Genomic DNA, 20,631 nt, shown 5'->3' on the forward strand with positions numbered 1-20,631 from the left:
CTAAGGGCTTGGAAAAGAGCAAATCTCAGCACCGATAGAAGTGGTTTTGACCTGGCTCACTTCCCAAATACCCTAGGAGTCCTCCTCTATTTTCTGGCAAGGGGATTAGTCCTTGGTGTATCTAGGGAGAAGCAATTCTTTGTCTGGAACCCCAAGAAAAATATCTGGATGGCTCTCAAGATTGCATGCTACTCCTAAAATTGTCCATATCCTCAAATATGTTTAAATTCCAGCCAGAGGGGACATGATTTAGCCTCATGGTTTCATCATTTAACGTTGGCACACAGGTATAATCAGTGTTTTCCCTATGACTTTATTGTGTAAGTGCATGTCAGTGATTATGTCTTCGGGATCAGTTATATAGCATTTTCTCCAAAGTAACTAAGACATGATGCTTGCAAAGAATTCAAAAAATAACTGCATGCCCATCAAGAGTAAAGTGCTGCCATAAACAGTACCTGCTATTACCATTGATAAACACTTGGATTTTGTCTCAGCATACACATAAAAACTCTGTTTCCATGTAGTCATGCATTAATTTCAATATACACCCAGGAACAGGTATACTTAGCTTCATACACAACAATAAGCTTACATTAAAATGAGATATCTGTGTATGTCCTGGTTTGGATCATATTTTCATGAAAAATTTTCAAGACCTGAGTTTTAGTAAATAAAACATCAGCAAAGTGTTTGTGGATTGCCACATTCACTAAAAATATTAGGATCTCAATGAAGAAATGTTTAGTTCATAAGACACTTATTTAACAACTGGAAATTTAATGTCTATGATGCCACCCCGCAGTTATGATTTGAAGATTACATTTTCTAATCTCTACTATGCTAACATATATGTATTATATATATATTTTTTTAAGATTTTACCTATTTGAGAGAGAGAGAGAGAGAGTGAGTGAGTAAGAGAGAGGAGCAGAAGGAGGAGGAGAGAGAAGACTTCCCACTGAGCAGGGAGCCCAACATGGCTCATCCCAGAACTCTAGGATCATGACCTGAGCTGAGGGCAGACACTTAACTGACTGAGCCATCCAGGCACCTTTACATATACATTCTTAAATAAATATTGAATCACAACTACACAAGTGTGCCTCAGAAAATATAGGATTTTTCCCCTTCTCAAAAAATTTAACCTACATTTTTATTTAAAATGTTATCTTGGGGAGCCTGAGTAGCTCAGTTGGGCATCCAACTCTTGATTTTGGCTCAGGTCATGATCTCAGGGTCATAGTATTGAGCACCCAATCAGCTCTGTGCTGGGCATGGAGCCTACTTAAGGTTCTCTCTCTCCCTCTCTTTCTCCTTCTCCCACCCCGGAATAAACCAAACTAAACTAAACTAAACTAAAATAAAATAAAATAAAATAAAATTTAATCTTTACATTTTATTTATTAAAAATAGACTACATTGCTGGGACGGCTGGGTGGCTCAGCGGATGGCTCAGCAGTTGAGCGTCTGCCTTTGGCTCAGGGCATGATCCTTGAGTTCCGGAAGCCAGTCCCACATCAAGTTCCCTGCATGGAGCCTGCTTCTCCCTCCACCTGTCTCTGCCTATCTCTGTGTCTCTCACGAATAAATAAAATCTTAAAATAAATAGACTACATTGCTGAATAAATAAATAAAGTCTGTGTGTACATCATTCTAACATTGTGATCCAGGTGTATTCTATCAAGTACAAGTCTTTGTATTCTATCAAAGCTTCAAGGTGAAAGCATTTGCATTTTTTATAGTTATCAATAATCTTTCATCAATGTTTCCCTTTGTATTTGTTTATTTACTAAAACTTAGGTCTCACAAATTGTTCGTGATAATGACAAACTGTCTAGGAAACAGAAATGAAAATAAGATTCAAAATGTGATGTATGAATAATTCCATTTTAATGTAAATGTATTGTTTATGAAGCAGAATATCAGTTTGTATATGTATACACACACAGGCAGAGATATTGTGGGTTCAGTTCCAGACCACCACAGTAAAGCAAATATCACAATGAAGTGAGTCAAATAATATTTTTGGTTTCCCACTGCATATAAAAATTATATTTACATTATAGTGTAGTCTGTTATAGGTACAATAGCATTATGTCTAAAACAAGTGCATAACTTAATTTACAAATACTGTATTGCTAAAAATGCTAACTATCATCTAAATGAATTGGAATCACTGATCACAGACGACCACAACAAAGATAATAATAATAAAAAATTTTGAAATATAAGAATTACCAAAATGTGACACAGAGACATGAAGTAAGCCAATGTTATTGGAAAAAATGGTGCCTACTGATTTGCTCAATGCAGGGTTGCCACAAGCCTTCAATTCACAAATAATGCAGTATGTGTGAAGCTCAATAGAGTGCAGCACAATAGAATCAGATATACCTCTATATGCATCGCATACACATATATAGACAAACATATGCCCAAGTTATTGGACATATTTATTGGATAATAAATGCCCACGTTATATGTCCATATGGACACAGAGGGTGAAGTTTGGATGAAGTTGAATTGCATTCTTATTGTAACAATTACCATTATTAAAAATACATAATTTTTATGCATGTGTACACATATAGATGGATATATACAAATATACTCAAATGTGTGTTTGTTTCTCTTTAAACATAATTGAATGCATGCTGAAGGTAGTTTTGAACAAAATCTTCATCATTATTTGATACAATTTTCATATATTCATATACATATATATTTAGAGAACTTGGAATTTCTTTATTCTCTTGTTGGAAGAGCCTTATTATCCAAGAGATTTACAAAAGGAATACCTGCTTCAGGCAAACTGTTGAAATTTTGAGAAATCAGAAGGTCAAAAATAAAGGTAGTGCATTCCCAACAAGAATAAAGACTGTTAAAAAGTCATTCTCACCTCAAGCTTATATAATATACTAATAACTTTTTAAAAAACAAAGTTGAAATTCCTTTATACTTCTGGTATTCAAATATATTTTCTGCACTTATTGTAACTGGAGTACTTTCCAGACATCATTAAATATTCTTTGAAATACTGGTAGTTTTGGGCAGCCCCGGTGGTGCAGTGGTTTAGCGCCGCCTGCAGCCCAGGGTTTGATCCTGGGGACCCTGGATCGAGTCCCATGTTGGGCTCCCTGCATGGAGCCTGCTTTTCCCTCTGCCTGTGCCTCTGCCTTTCTCTGTCTCTATGGATAAATAAATAAAACCTTTAAAAAAAAACAGAAATACTGGTAGTTTTAAAAGAGTAGGCTCTTACATTTAGAATTTCTCAAAATTAGATATGCTTCTTTTTTTAATAAGATTTATTTATTTATTTTAGAGAGACAGAGAGACCATGAGCGAGCAGAGGGAAAGGGAGACAAGCAGACTCACTGAGTGCAGAGTCTGACATAGAACTCTATCCCAGGACTCTGAGATCATGACCTGAGCCAAAATTAAGAGTCAGCTACGCCACCTAAAGGACTGAGCCATCCAGACGCCCCTCAAAATTAGACATGCTTCTTAAAAATAAACCCAGGTACAGCAGCCATTTATAAAGAAGTGCAGGAATTCACAGGTAATGCCCTCTCAAACAGAAAGACTTGTAAAATATGGTGTATCCTCAATCCTATTGTATATGCTCATATACATTCCTTAGGTCTTAGGAGGTCAATGTAGCAAGTTGTCACCAATAAATTTTTCTGTACATATTTGTTCCGGATTTGCTATTGAAATATAATATAAACATTGTGAAGAACCTTAAAGAATACACAAATCTCTGGAAGATATATGGAAATACCTTGTCCCAATTGAGCTATCCCAAGGGAACCACTATGGACAGCTTAATGGGTACCTGTGTTTAAATGTTGTAAACAAGATGTACAACTATGCAGGAAAGCTGATATTATTTAATTAAATAAATGTAGCCTACTGTTCATTAATAAACTCTCCTTATTTGCTCACAAGGTGCTTGAAACACACATTCACCCACAGATGAGACACAGAGAGAGAGAGGCAGAGACACAGGCAGAGGGAGAAGCAGGCTTCCTGCAGGGAGCCCGATGTGGGCCTTGATCTCAGGACCCCAGGATCACCCCCTGGGCTGAAGGCAGATGCTTAACCACTGAGCCACCCAGGTATCCCTCTTTTCCTATAACTTTCAACCGACATGATCTATATATGGTATTTTCTTGTGGTTTGAAATTTTTCCTTTTTTTCACGCTTTTCTCAAGACTTTTATGGCAAAGGACATTTCAAATATTATTAAATCCAAGAAAACTGGATTTTATGGTAAATAATAATTTGCTCAAAGATTTTGGACACATGACTATTAAAGGTAGGACATATAATCATTCCAGCATGCACACAGAACTGTGTCTATTTTTATAGAAAAATAGCATTTTGCAATAAATAATCCTTTATAAATTGCAGTTTCATTAAATTTATATTGGGACAATTTTTTCTTATGTTCTATGCATTTCAAAAGCATCTCTTATTGTGTTCAAAATTTCAATCCTTGACACAGATCTAATTAAAACCTGTAGGTTTTACTTTATATTCTCTTTTCCTCCCAGCTTTGCTGAGATATAATTGACACATAATCTACCTTTCATTCTTGAGAGGTAGATCCTAGCAGTAGTTTGCTTAGAAGACTTCCAGATCCTTTGTTTTGTGCATATACACTCTTAGAATTCAAATGTGTTTATGGTTGTAGGCAATCATAAAGTAGAGAAAACAGTCTTTGATTTTCTCTTTCTTTTTCTTAGCAAACTGAGAGGATTGATCTCAAAAGTCCAAAAACTTGATTTACTCCTCCAAATCAATGGTATGAGATACAAAGATTACAATTTAGTCTTTGTGAAGTCCGAAGAAGATTCCCTTATATGCTTATAGGAATATGTGTGTGTATGCAATCTGAAACTTTAGATGTACATAGAAGCATGAATATGTGACCCATAACCAAGAGAAAAATTATTCAATAGAACCTGGCCCAGATATAGCCAAAGACATTGAATGAACAAATACAGACATGAAAAGAGTTCTTAGAGACACCTGGGTGGCTCAGCAGCTAAGTGTCTGCCTTTGGCTCAAGGTATGATCCTGGAGTCTCTGGATCAAGTCCCACATTGGGCTCCCTGCATGGAGCCTGCTTCTCCCTCTGCCTGTGTCTCTGCCTCTGTGTGTGTGTGTGTGTGTGTGTGTGTGTCTCATGAATAAATAAATAAAATATTTTTTTAAAAAAAAGAGCCATTACAAATACATTTGCAGATTTAAAGGAAAGTCTGACAACAAAAAGGAAGCAAAACAGAAAAGTAAATAAACAAATAGAAACTTAAAACCAGTACTAAATGGAAATTATAAAATTAAAAGATTATATGAAATGAAAAATTCACTGGATGCCGAATACCATGTTCAACACTGCAGAAAAAATATCAGTGAAGATGAAACATAACAATAATCATCTGATCTTAAGCATAAAGATAAATGAGTCTCCATGGAAAGAGTTTCCATGACTTTTGAGATAATCAAACCAACATTCATGTACCTTGAGTTCATGAAGGAAAAGAGAGAAATGGCAAGAGTAGAAGGCAGAAAAAATTTTGCAAAAATAAAAGTCATTTATCAGATTCAGTAAAAATGGTAAATGTTCTGATTGAGGAAGGTCAAATAACCCAAATAACACAAAGAAGACTGAAATAAGGAAAAACACAGTCACATTTCTGAATGCCTTCAAAAGTTAAGGCAAAATAAAAACATCAAACAGAAGCTGATGGAATTAGTCACCAGCACACCTGCTCCAGAATAAATGCTAAAGGAAGTGTTTCACACTGAAGTTTAATGATAACATATGGAAACTCTGGACTACAAAGAAGAGATGAAGAATTCTGGAAAAAAATAAATATGCAGATAAATTATGAAACAGGCTTTATATATTCTCAATTTCTTTAAAGGAAATTGACTACATAAATAAAAATAACAATGGGGTACCCTGGGGACTCAGATAGTTAAGTGTCTGCCTCCAGCTCAGGTCATGATCTCCCCGTCCTGGGATTGAGCCAGTGGCTTCCCACTCAGTAGAGAGCCTGCTTCTTCTTCTCCCTCAGCCCCTTGCTCTACTTGTGCTCTCTCTCTCAAATAAATAAAATATTTTTAATATATAAATACATACATACATAAAACACGTAGTAGTAAAATGTTTGGAAATAAAACCAGAATATTTGAGTAGGGAAACATCCTCTTATAGCTTTATTGCATTATTTTAATATAATGCAATACATAAACTAGTAAAATATTTGACAGTAGAATATCATAAAGGTTTTGTATTTTAATCTCTAGCATTTACCACAGATAGTGGTATATCTAGTAAGTCAAGAGAGGGAGTAAGATGGTACGTTAAAAGGGACCTATGGATGTCTGGGTGGCTCAGTGGTTGAGTGTCTGCCTTCGGCTTAGGTCATGATCCTGGGGTCCTTGGATGGAGTCCCACATCAGGCTCCCCGCAGGGAGCCTGTGTCTCACTCTGCCTATGTCTCTGCCTCTCGCTCTGTGTCTCTCATGAATAAATAAATAAAACCTTTTTTTTTTAAAAAAAAAAAAAAGCACCTAAAGGGAAGCCCAGGTGGCTCAGCGGTTTAGCACCACGTTTGGATCAGAGCCTGATCCTGGAGACCTGGGATCGAGTCCCACATGGAGCTCCCTGCATGGAGCCTGCTTCTCCATCTGTCTGTGTCTCTGCCTCTCTCTCTGTCCCTCTGTGTCTCTCATGAGTAAATAAATAAAATCTTTAAAAAATTAAAAATTAAAAAAAATAAATGGCACCTAAATAATTAAAAGAAGAAAGACCAGATGGGACTAATAGACAAGATTGCAAAATGGTAAGTGTGAGCCCAACCATATGAATATTAAATATAAATGGACTAAACTCCAATCATATTTAAAAGGCAGAAACTGCCAATATGGATAAGTAAGGAAAACCCATTCATATGATTGATGTTTAATAGACGTTAAATCTGCAGAAGATAGACTAAAATTAAGTGAAAAAGTTCTATCATACAAACACTAATCATAATAAAGCAAAAGTAGCTATATAAATGTCATGGAAGTAGATTTCAGGACAAAACATATTATCAGAGGGGAAGAAGGATATTTCATAATAATGAAAGATTAATTCATCAAGGAAATAGGGCATTGTTAAACATATTAGACTAAAACAGAGTTTCCAAAATTATTAAGCAAATACTGAGAGAACTAAAGGAAGATATATACCAATCAACGATTATAGTTGGCAATTTCATACTCCTCTCCCAGTAATTAGAAAAGCAAGTAGACAGAAAATCAGTAAGAATAGAGGAGGCTTGAGAGGCTTGAGTAATAGTATCAACCAAATTAATGTAATTGACTTACATAAACACTCTGCACAGCAATGGAAAAATACATGTTCTCTTTAAATGCACATGGAACAATCACCTGTAAAGACCAATTTCTCAGGAATAAAAGCAAGTGTCAAATTTTGAAAGGACTGAAATTATTCAGAATATGTTTTTTGACTACAACAAAAATAAATTGAACTAAAAAAACTAAAGATATATGAAAAATCTCCAAATATTTTCAAATTAGACAATCCATTTCCAACTCATGGGTTAAAAAAGAAGAAATACAATGGAATTTTAAAATATTTTTGAATTGCAAATGATGAAAATAATATTATATATATATATATATATATATATATATATATATATGTAAAATGGATGTTTTAAAACCAGGGATTGAAGCTTCCACCTTAAGGAGCTCAAAAAAGCAAATTAACCTTAATAAAAGTAAAAGAAAAGAGATAACAAATAAAAGGGTAAAAATAAATTAGAAAATGGACAAACAATAAAAAATTAATGATATTACATGTATCCTTAACTTTTCATAATGTACCTAGAGTCCAAAGTTTACCACTTCATCCAGAATAGAGAAGCTCTACAACAATAATTGTCCATTTACCATTTTCTGGTGTCCTTTATGCTGTAGTTGTCACATGTAATTCCTCTATATGTATTATAAATCTCATGAAATGTTACAATTTTTGCTTTAATCATTCATATGTATTTTAAGGAAACTAAGTAGAGATACAGTTTTGGTATTTACCCAATTATTCAAAATTTCTTTTTTAAAAAATATTATATTTATTTATTTCAGAGAGGGAGAGCATGAGCAGAGGAAGGGGCAGAGGAAGAGGGAGAGGGAGAAGCAGACTTCCTGCTGAGCAGGGAGCCCTATGTGGGGCTCGATTCCAGGACCCTGGGATCATGACCTGAGCTGAAGGCAGATGCTTAATCTACTGAGCCAGTCAGGCATGCCTCAAAATTTCTAATGTTCTTTTTTTTTAAAAAAAAAGATTTTTAAATTATTTATTCATGAGACACACAGAGAAATACAACATAGGCAGAAGGAGAAGCAGGCTCCCTTCCAGGAGCCCAATGTGGAACTCAATCACAGGACCCTGGACCATGCATACCCTGATCCGAAGGCAGATGGCTCAACCACTGAGACACCCAGGTATCCCTCTAATGTTCTTTTTTTTTTTTAAGATTTTTTAATTTATTCATTTGAGAGACAGGGAGATAGCCAGGGAGAGCACAAGCAGTGGGGAGAGCCTGAGGGAGAGAAAGAAGCAGACTCCCCACTGAGCAGAGAGTCAAAGGTAGGGCTCCATCCCAGGACCCTGACATCATGACCTGAGCTGAAGGCAGATGCTTAATCGACTGAGCCGCCCAGGTGCCCCCAAAATTTCTAATGTCCTTTATTAGCTCCTGAAGATCCGTGTAACCTATCTGGTATCTTCCTCAGACTGTAGAATGTCGTAGAGCATTTATCTTAGCACGTGTCTACTGGTGACAAATAATCCTGGTTTCATTTTGTCTGAAAACATTTATTTCACCTTTATTTGTGAAGGATATTTTCAACAGATAACAGAATTCTGAGTTGATTTTTTTCCCCCATCAACCCTTTCCCGAAGGTCTTCCATTGTCTTCCAGCCTCTGTACTTACTGATGAGAAATCCATAGCTATCTGGATAAGGCATGTAATATATGACAGCGGTAGCATTTCAAGTCTGTGGGGAAATGACTGCCTTTTTGATAAGTGGTCTCAGAGCTATTGAGGATCTATGTGCACAAATGAAACTTTTTCCCTCCATCACACTATATAAAAAACTCAATTCCATAGTCCCTTTTCAGGTAGTCAGAGAAGGTAAATTCATCATAAACTCATACTGGTACTATGGAAAGGCCATGAAATGGTCTTTATGGATTTATGAGATAAGACTGTCTCAACAGGAGTTTGAAAACCATGGCCTACCCATTAATCTGACCAGTGACCTGTATCTATAAGGTCTGAAAGATAAGAATAGTTTTAAAATTTTTAAATGGTTTTTTAATAAAACAAAGAATCTGTAACAGAGACTATACATGACCTGCAAAGCTTAAGTTGTTTACTATCTGGCCCTTTACAGAAAGAGTTTGCTGTTCCCTGCATCTAGGACTGAATATATTTTCATCCACATTGTTTCCTACTTAGAGAAAGGGCATTTTCTGGAAACCTCACTGTAGTCAAACCTACATTTTCTTCATGAGGATGGCATCACTGAAGGAATATGATGGTCCAGACTAGTATTTATGTTAGGCCAGGGCCCAGGAGTATACTAGAATGACCTCTGGACAGAAGTTATAACTTTATTTATGATATAATTTTATATGAAACCAATGGAATTCATTCCTGAGTGAAAGACAGAGGCCTAGTGAATTGAGAGTAGGTGGTCACACTTTCTGGAGAGCCTCTCAGATCACTGTCACACAGAATCAAGGGAGCACTTTCTATCTTCAGGTCTTCATCTCTCAACAAGCTGAGCGGACCAGAAAACAAAGGAGAATGCAAAAGACCACCGGGATCTTGGTTCAGGGACTATCATGGAATCAAAATGCAGCTGGGAGCTACAGAACTAGGGTGTTGATGTTGAGGGCTCCATGCTCAGCACTGAGTCTGCTCGTCCCTCTCTCTCTGCTCTCAATCTCTTTCTCTCTCTCAAATAAACAAAATCTTTTAAAATAAAATAAGAGTTGTCTGGGTGCTGACCATCTGGGATACTAGGGAAGGGAGGAGTGGGGAGTGGCTATCACACATCTTTCTGCATCCAGGTTTTGGAAGTTGTGGGGGAAGGACCACAAATGGCAATTACAGGGAAGGCAAGAGTGGAGAGGGCAGAAAGAGAAAGGAGCAGGGAAGAAAGAGGCATACACTTGAAACCCCTATAACATCTTGTGTCAACTATTCTTCAATTTAAAACAACGAAAAACAGCAAAAAAAAAATCTCACAAAAGAATAAAAAAAGAAAGCGAACTCCCCCACACACTGTCCCCCCATGCATGCACATATGCACACACGCACAGAGCCACATTCATTAATACCTCCAACCTCATTCTCCCAGAATGATCTGTTTTCTTTCTTCCTCCGATTCGCATTTATGAAGCTAAATTATATCCACTGATGATCACCAGTACCAACAGATAACAGGAAACAGAAAGTGCCACCTTGGACTCCAGTGGCCATTTTATAAGTGAAGCTGTCTATTCATGTCCATTCATTTAACAGGCCCAGTGTTACAATCCCCCATTTAGTCTCTGAATTATAATGTATATTGTTTGGTAACAACACCCAGGTTTTTCACAGAATAAGAGATTTCTCTTTCTTACATTTATTTTTATTTTTAAAAACAAATAATATTCCAAGGTAAGAGGGTCAGGGTTAGAGTGAAGGTCTGGGATTAGTTGTGTATTAAGACTGACTTCCCAAATTGCTCAGTAATTAAGAATAATAATTTTTAAGTAGGATATGGTACAGCATAGAGGATTTCATTATGAGCTTATGAGTGGAGATAAGGTGAGGTTGAGGGTTTTTGTCAGTGCAGTGATGTGATAAGGAATAGCTATGAAGAGTGTCAGAAAAGGGGACTAGGTCAGGGTTGAAGAAGACTATTTTTCATTTTCCTTGCAAATGTTTTAAAAGTGATTTTTGCAGATAGTAGATCATTTTGTTTCAGATATGTGGTAAGGGTCAGGCATGCTTGTTTCAAACATCACTTAATTTTTAAAACTATGATTTTATTTATATTAACAGATGATTTGGGGGCTAGGGTAAAGCCAGCACCTGGGACACAAGAATCAGTTCTGTCTGTTGTGTGACTAGGTAATTTTGGAAAGTGGGGGATTCATAGAACACATAGAACAGCATGGTTCTCAGGGGGGATGTGAAGATTAGGAAGACTGGCAGGTATGATGTAAGGCTCAGTGACGAATGACGGTCACGTGTATGGTGAGCATAGCAGAAGTTCTTTTTTTGGCAGGGGTGGAATACATGATAAGATAAAGTAGTGGATTTACTTAAAATGAAAGAATTACACAGCAGCTGTCGATGGTGTGAATAAGGATCAGAGATTTCTGTTCATAATATCACCAGTAGTAAAAAGAGTGATGTAAAGTAAGATGATGGTTAGGGAGGGATGCAAAATGAAGGAAGGATAGTTCTTTCTCATATAACTTGCTTATCTCACAATCACAGGCACTACAGGGGACAATGCATCAGGGATGTGCCTAATAGTTGGTGAGAGTTAAAGATGGTATCAGGGTCAGCGATAGGATGAAATTGGGGTGGCTGTTTGAACACTACTTGGACATTGAAAAAGAATAATTTATAATTGAAATGGGGCTTAGTAGCAGTAAGGGATCACAAGAGTGTCAGTGACAGGTTGAGCATCATGTGTGTCTATTTTTCTGACTAGCTGCTCATAAAATAGCATCTTTATTATCATGATTTTTTTTAATTTTTATTTATTTATGATAGTCACACACAGAGAGAGAGAGAGAGAGAGGCAGAGACACAGGCAGAGGGAGAAGCAGGCTCCATGCACCGGGAGCCCGATGTGGGATTCGATCCCGGGTCTCCAGGATCGCGCCCTGGGCCAAAGGCAGGCGCTAAACCGCTGCGCCACCCAGGGATCCCTATTATCATGATTTTTTAAGACTTGATTTATTTATTTGAGAGAGAATGAGAACAAGCAGTGGGGGAGGGGCAGAGGGAGAAAGAGAAGCAGACTCCCCAATGAGCAGGAAGCCCAATGCAGGCCTAGATCCCAGACCAGGAGATCATGACCTGTGCAGAAGGCAGATGCTTAACCAACTGACTGAGCCACCCAGGCACCCCTATTATCATGATTATTATATGAATGTCAGGGTAAGAGTTAGGAATGGGATAGATCTGGAATTTTGTGAAGGTTGGAGGATGTCTGTTTTCTATATAATTAAACATTGAAAATACTGATTTTACATAAGAGAAGTTTTTGGATGGGGGTCAGGGATAGAGGTCAAGTCAGCAGTGGCTGATACACTGAAAAAAGTGTCAGGATAAGGAATATGCTAAGGATGGATACTTTACATATTACTTCATCAAGAAAACAGTACATAGTACAAATAGGTCACAGAAGGAGTGATGGGGATAGACATCTTGTTGGCTATAGTTGACTATAGTTGACTAAAGTGAAATATAGTGATTTTTACATATAATCAAAGAGTATTATAACTATCAGAATGTTTGTCTGCTATATTATTTGGTAGTAGAAAGCACTGCTTTTACATAAGGGATAGGTTTAGGGGTCTATGTTGGAATGAGATTACAGAATAGATGAAGTAGCAGGGATGGATTGAGGCCAGGTTCAGAGATATCTACATTGCACATTACTTGTTCAAAAAATAAAGTGGCAGTCCTGTAGCAATGAATACACCTAGGACCCCAATCTTGGTTTTTAATATCATTCTCCAATAAAGGGAGCCAGAACTCCTTGGAGAAATGCCTGATTCTAAGACTGGGGCAGGAAATATACAAGATGAACCTGGAGCATCTTCCAGTGCCAGAAAGTAAAAAAGTTCTCCCCAAAAAGTGCACCAATGGGAGTTGTCAAAGGGACATAGGGGCCAATAGATTGAGCTCCCAATGACTAAAGCGGGAACAACTTTGCCAAAAAAATAAACTAGTATTTGATTGTAATTCAACATATAAAATAAATATATCCAAGAGTCCATACTGTTATAAATAAATGATTGGATAGTTAAGTGAAGGAAAAGAGACAAATCTCCCATGCAAAGAATCCCAAATAATTTATGTAGCTACTCAGCTTTCAAGAAGGGAGAGCATAATTCTCTGCTCCGTAAAAATGGGCTGATCGTGGTGACTTACTTCCTAACACTACAGCATAAGAGAAAGAAAAAAAAGTAGCTGTATCATAGAGGAACCTGAAAAACACTACGTCACCCAGGCAATCAAGGTTAACTTCAACACTAAGTTCTGTTAACAGTATATACTTTCGACATGATATGATGAAAATGGCACCTGACCACTGTGATCTTCTTCCTCAAAAACCTATAATGCCAGTTTAATCGTGAGAATAAAAACACACAAACCCCAATATAGGGGCATTATACTAAATATCTGACCTGTACATTTCAAAACTATCAAGGTCATCAAAAACAAGCAAAGTCTGAGAAGCTCACAGTTCAGAGGAGCCCAAGAGACATGACGAGTAAATATAACTGTATCCTGGATGGGATCCTGGACCCCCTAAAACAAGGACATTAGGTAAAAACTAAGGAGATCTAAAGAGAGTATGGACAGTAGTGAATATGACATATCAGTAGTGGTTCCTTGTGACAAATGCACTGCACTAATATAAGATGTTAACAATAGAGGAAATTGGGTGTGGGGTATGTAAACTCTCTGTATGATCTTTGCAACTTTCCTGTAAATACAAATCTATTCTGAAATTAAAAGTTTGTTTTAAAAATAAATGACATCATAAAAGCTGAGGGGCTCAGTGGGTGAGGCTGAGAGATATGCTGAAAATTATAAGTGGCTTGAATGTCAGGTGTAGGGATATCTAGTTTACATCTTACTTGGTATTATGTCTTTAAAAAATGATTTTATATAGGATGAGGAATGGGGTGGGTTTCAGAGATGAAGTGAGGGGTAGGTATTTGATAAAGTGAGAGCAAAGCATGGTGAGGCCTATGTGTGGCTTGAGGATTTGAGAAGAGGTGTTAGGAAGATTGTTTTGCACATCGATTGGTAGTAAAATAGTGTGTGTGTTCGTTTACAAAGGAAGTAGGATGATGTAGGCACCTCAGTGTAGGCTTGGGATGGAATAAAGTAGAAGCTGCAGGAAGAAGGTATAGAGGAAAGGCTAAACTTTAGGTATTGGAAACAGATGTGATGAGGAATATGTGAACAATTGATTCTCATATTATTTGGCAATAAAATGGGAAAGAACACAGTGATTTAGTCCTATTCTGTGGTAGTCTATGTACAGCCATTTTAATTACTCCCAAAGTCCTGCTAGTATTTAAAACTTTCTGTGTTTTCATTACACTGAGAGATATCCTTGTGTGTAAAGGTACAACGCAGGAGACTGGATGGTGTGTGGGCCAACAGGATGGCCCTGGAGGATGCCACACATCAAGGAGGTTTCTCATCCCCAATGATCACACTCATCATTGACCCTCTTAAAGTTTTATATTAGGGTGACCAGGGGACAGGTATTATGAAAGTTTCAGTTCAGCAGAGCTGTATCACCAACTATTTTTTTTTAAATTTTTTATTTATTTATGATAGTCACACAGAGAGAGAGAGAGGCAGAGACATAGGCAGAGGGAAAAGCAGGCTCCATGCACCGGGAGCCCAATGTGGGATTCGATCCCAGGTCTCCAGGATCGCGCCCTGGGCCAAAGGCAGGCGCCAAACTGCTGCGCCACCCAGGGATCCCTGTATCACCAACTATTGTACTGTCATAGTATTTCAGGATCTAGGTCAATGTCTTCAGGGCCTCACCAACGTCCTGATCAGACCTCTTCTTGCACCTTGAATTGAGTTCATCTTACAACCTAGTGCCATATATTTACCCCTAGAAGATCCTTCAAATCACATAGGGAGCTTTTGAAAAAAACAAAAACAAAAACACCAAAGCCTATACTCCATACTGAAAATTCTAATTTTCTGTTTGGTATGAAACCCTGACATCAATATTAAAAAAATTTTCTCCAGGTGACAACCATCAACCTAATGCCTGTTTTCTGTTACCTTCTTCTGATTACTTTCCCAGTTTCATCAACACTCGCCTTTTAGGTCATGGCTGTCTATTCTTGTGGGCTGTTGGAGTCTTCCTCCATCCAAACTGGAGACAACTACTGAACACTGGACACGGGGCACACAGTTAGCTTCCTGTCTGGATATCCTGGCCAGGCCTCAACTCCCCTTCAAGTTAGCAAACTGAAGCAGGGAAGGTATGGTGAGCCATCCCTCAAGGAAGAGAGCAGAGGGCAGGAGCCCAAGTGGGCCTGCATGTGTCCTCACTGACCCAGAGGGAGACGGAACGTGCAGACTGGCCATGGTAACTTCGAGACTTCTGGACTGTTCTTTGCTCCTTGTGGCTCCTGTGCAGGTTAGCCTTGCTGTGTGTATCCTGAATGTGTCTCTGCCTGGTGCTGAGGGAAGCCCTCCCAGCAGGTTGCTCATGTGCCGGCCATCTAGGCCCCAGGGAGGGAGGAGCTGGGGTGGCAGTGATCCCCTCTGCAGTTGTGCTTGGGGGTGTGGAAGGGAACCCAAAGGGTAGAGTGGGAGGTGGCAGCTACAGAGAAGGGAGAAGGCAGGGTCCCAGGTCTTACATCAAAGCTGGGGAAGAAGAACAGGGTGGGACCAGGTGAGGCTGAGAAGGAATCCAGCTGCTGAGCAGAGGAAAAGCTCCAAGTGTTTCCAGGCCAGGCCTGGAGGGCCAATGAAAGGTGAGCAGCCCTAAGAGGCCTTTGTCAGGGAGGGCCTGTCCCTGTCCTCTGAGGGCCTAACTGCCACCAAAAAAATTACCATCAACGCACTTCCCCCGCAGCGCCCCGCTTTGTGCTCAGAGGGAGCCATGCTGGGGCCCAGCTGGGGCCTCTCTGCCCACCAGGCTGAGGACCCAGTGGGAGGGCCCACAGGCCAGAGCCAGCTTCTCTCTGGGACACCACTTCCTGACCCTCCAGCTGTGGTTCTTAAATTATGAGTGTCACAAAAGCCACGGCGGAACGGATGACAGCTACGGGGAAATGCACCAGTATAGCTCAAGGGGGGAGGAAGTAACTTTCACAGAGCCTCCTGCCCCTCCCCTCCACCCCCAAGTAAAGAACCCCTGCTCTGCCCTCCTGTTCTTCCACTCGCCAGCCTCACAAGCGCCCATCCTGCGTTGGGTGTCCTATGCCCCAATGACCGCTAGATGTCGACAGAGACCTGGCAGGACACCTCACCTTCCCTTCTAGGGCTGAGGACAACCTTTTCATGGGGCCAAGTTTGTCCTTGCCCAGGGGTGAAATTAGGGCTCAGGACAAAAGAGTGGCCTCAGATCTGTCCCTCACCGCTCACAGGCATCTTAGAGAGAATAAAGGCTAAAACTCGCTCTCTGCTCGTACCTGGTACATCCTCCTTTTGTAATCCTCTCCCTGCCCTGATCACATAGTGTGTGGGTTCATTTCTACCCTTCAGAGCCTCTAGGACAGATGCTGCCAATGTAGCTGCCTTTGCTGTCCCTGTGTTCCCCAAACCTACAGCCTCCCTTCTCCAGGTGGGAGTGGATGGAGAGCTAGCTTCTCTCTTGATCTCAGCATACCCACCATCTAGGAGTCCTGTGGGCAAGGCGAAGGGCATGGGCCACATTTTAGTAGCTCTGTGACTTTGAGCTCATTACTTAGCCTCTCTGAGCCGACCTCATGGGATGATTATGGGAATGAAATGATTCGATATTTCTTTTTTTTTAAAGATTTTATTTATTCATTCACGAGAGACACAGACAGAGGGAGAAGCAGGCTCCATGCAGGGAGTCTGATGCAAAACTCAATCCCAAGACCTCGGGATCATGACCTGAGTCAAAGGCAAATGCTCAACCACTGAGCCACCTTGGTGTCCCTGATTCGATATTTCTAAAACACTTTGAACAACACCTGGCACATAGTAAGTAGTATATGTTAGCTATTCTAATTCGTCCTCTTGGGTCCTTATAATAAGGCCTCAGTAATTAGCTTTTTCTATTCTTCTTCATCATCATCATCATTACTGGCATTTCCCCCTTAGGGCTCCTACTTTCTGACTATGGACTTTGCCCCTGACTTCACTAACTGTGTCTGGCAGTTGCTAAGTTCTTTTTGGTCCCCGTTTTCTACAAAGCCCTGGTGTTGCTGTTGCCGTTATTAGGCTCTGGGTTGAGGCAGGCCTGATAGTGTTTCATCTGTGTCCCAGTATTCTTTGAGAACACCAGAGAAAGAATATTAGGGAAAGTAGAAAATCCCTTGATCTGCAGATAGAAACCTTTCCTTTTGGTGTAAATATTTGACCCTCGGAGCACAGCTTCAGATCCCATGCTCTTAGGATGCTAGTTAAACTTCTAGCCGGCAGGTACTGTGCTTTGCCTACTCAAGTACATGGTTTTGTTTGACCAAGAATTTACGTGGCTCCCAGGTTCCCATATTCAACTGCTTTGCTAATCGAAAGCTGAGGAATGTCTTAAATGCTTCATATGTTTACCATGTTGGGTTGTTCACCATGCTAACTGAACCAGAGCTAAGAGAACTTGAAATGCAGACAGTCTCACTTTGGGCAGAGCCTCAGTACAGAATTAGGCACCTTCCTCCAAAATCCAGCCTGCGGGCCCTTTAGAGAGCACACCAAACTAGAATTTGTCAACTGCATTGCATAATCAACCAGATGTGTCCACACACTGACTTGTGCTAATACATTACAGATAAAGTCAAGGAATAGAACCAAGTGTTCCTAGTGAATGTATTTCAAGAATAATTTCAGTGAGTAGAAAAACAAGGCTCAGGATGAAGAAGGTGCTTGCAAAGCTAAGACTGACCAGATAGTGCATAGTTGGGTTGGGCAGTTTCATTAGCAATTCCCTCTGTACCAATGTCTTAAGCCATCCTCTAAAAATTCACGGCAAACTTCCAGATTTTTGTTAAGATAGGCTAGGTCATTCATATCAGCCTGCCCTCTGGGGGAAAAAAAACTTTTATATTTTAATTTATTTTTAGTGCTATTTTTTAATTTTTATTTTTTAAGTCATCTCTCCACCCAATGTGGGGCTCGAACTCACAACCCCGAGATCAAGAGTCACACTCTCCACCAATTGGGCCAGCCAGGGGCCCCTGAAAGAAACTTTTAGCAACCTGGATGAAACGTGAAGAATACCTTCTTTAAAGACTTGAAAAGCTTGGAAACCTGGGTGGCTCAGCAGTTGAGAGCCTCCCTTCAGCCCAGGGCATGATCCTGGAGTCCCGGGATCGAGTCCCCATCCAGCTCCCTGCACGGAGCCTGCTTCTCCCTCTGCCTGTGTCTCTGCCTCTCTCTGTGTGTGTCTCTCATGAATAAATAAATAAAATCTTTAAAAATAAAGAATTGAAAAGCTGAAAGGGAAATAAGGTGTTACCTGAACAAAATAAAGAGAAAATAGAGACCTAGGTATTTTCCAAATCAGGACATTATTTACATAACCTCTTAGGATAAGAAGAGCATAAACCAAAGGTTAAGATATATACAAACTAGAGAGTCTAACATGACTACCTTCCTTCAATTAGGTGGCACCCAAAAGGCTCCATCCTGAGGGTACAGGATGTGGCCCAGCCCTCACACAGAAGTTCATCTTAGGTTCTACTTCCTTGATATGTAGACAATTCCAAACATAAAAATTTAAGGGTGTCCTCCACTAAGAGTATGCCCAATTATACCCCCAGTACTCCATCTGACAGAGGCAAATGGAAATACTCTCTGGAAGAATGTGACTTGATTGTAGCTAAAGTTCTTACTACAGATAATTGTTAAAGTATGAAGATCAGCATAACCAAGCAAATAAACACACAAGGCATATGGGCAGGAGCAAGCAGAAAAATAGGCCAAAAGGAAACACAGGAAATTTCAGTTAGTGGAATTATGAGACACAGATCCTAAAACAACTATGGGTATCATGTTTAAAATTATAAAAAAGGAAATCCCACTTCTGATCTGTGTATAATAACAGAGACCAATTTACTCTCATGCCTGAACAAACAAAAACTACAAATAAATGAAATGATGATTATCAAGACACTGGACATTAGGTTACCAGGGACAGTGACACATGAAGATAGTTAACTGAAAATGTATTCCCCACATCTGTCCTAGCTTTGCTGCCTTAAAAGTTTCCAGGTCTCCTCACCAGAGCCTGCTGGACTTCCTGAATTGAGGAGATGAGGAGTGTTGGAAAGAAAGAAGTGGCTGAAGTTTGCTAGACAGACTACCAGGGAGGAGACTGCACAGGGAGAAAACTTAGCAGATCTACAGGGATACATGTGTGATGTGTGAAACTACCCAAGACTGGGGAAGAGCTATCCAAAAGGACTAGAAGGAAAAATACCCAGCACTTGTGTGAGACCTAGAATAGAACCTAGTCTTGCAAATCAGAACATTGAAAATATCACAATTCATGGCATTGGGTGCAGTACTCATAAAGGTCTTGCCTCAGTAGTGTAGCATAATTACCCCTCCCCTAAACATGGTTCTTGTGCTAACAAATCCAAAGAACCTACCTCTTTCCAAGTAGCTAAACCACATCCTAGGAAAAAGGTCAAAAATATTTCCAGAAATACAAAGATACCCGGTATCCAACAAAGTAAAATGTCACAATGTCTGGTATCCACCAAAACATTATGGGCAGGCAAAGAATCAGAGAAATACAATAATACAATGCAAAATGAAGGAGAAACTAATGAAATTGACCTGAATCTGACATAACTGGTAATACTGGCAGAAAAGGAAATTAAAACAAGTGCTATAACTATATGTGTTCAAAAGAACAAAAAGGAGACATGGAAGATATAAAAAAAAAAGCCCAAGTCAAAATTCTATAGATGAAAATTATAATATTTAAGCTGAAGACTATACTGGATGAGATCAACATCACCTTAGCCATGGCAAGTAATAAACTTGAAGACATAGCAATCAAATATCTATCTATCTATCATCTATCTGTCTGTCTATCTATCATCTATCTATGTTTATCAAATATTGAGCTCATACTTCTAGCAATCTAACAAAACATGGTTCCATTTAGTGTCCTCCTTTTCATATTTGTAACTACCTTCTCTGACAATGAGAAACTTGGCCTTTATTACCCAAATATATTTACTTTTTTGCTTAATACCAGAACTCACTAAAAGTTGTTCAGAATTGATCATGTGTAACTATAAAGAAGAAACTTACCTTGAAACCTATGCAAAATTCATTTTTGAGGTAAATATAGATAGGATGATGGACACATTGATTTAGAAAGAGATATATATGCACATCTCTTTATATATATTTATGTATTACATTTACATATACATGTATTAAAGTGCATACTGTATATACATACACGTATTTCCTACATCTGTCTATGGAGAAAGCATGAAGAAATATGACACCACACTAGCAATTAGCAAACTTAATGTTAAGATTTTATTTCAGAAATAACATTCTCTACCCCAAGGAACAAAGTTCTTTGGAGAACTGGTGATC

At 39.1% G+C, this 20,631-nt stretch overlaps 1 long non-coding RNA gene across 2 annotated transcripts in view; it reads right to left on the reverse strand.

Annotated features, from left to right (window-relative positions):
• Nucleotides 1–20,631, reverse strand: part of LOC112907864 (uncharacterized) — a 324,991-nt gene that overhangs the window by 191,524 nt on the left and 112,836 nt on the right. The window lies entirely within an intron of this gene.

This window comes from Vulpes vulpes, chromosome X, assembly GCF_048418805.1.
Source record: "Vulpes vulpes isolate BD-2025 chromosome X, VulVul3, whole genome shotgun sequence".
Classification (NCBI taxonomy): Eukaryota; Metazoa; Chordata; class Mammalia; order Carnivora; family Canidae; genus Vulpes; species Vulpes vulpes.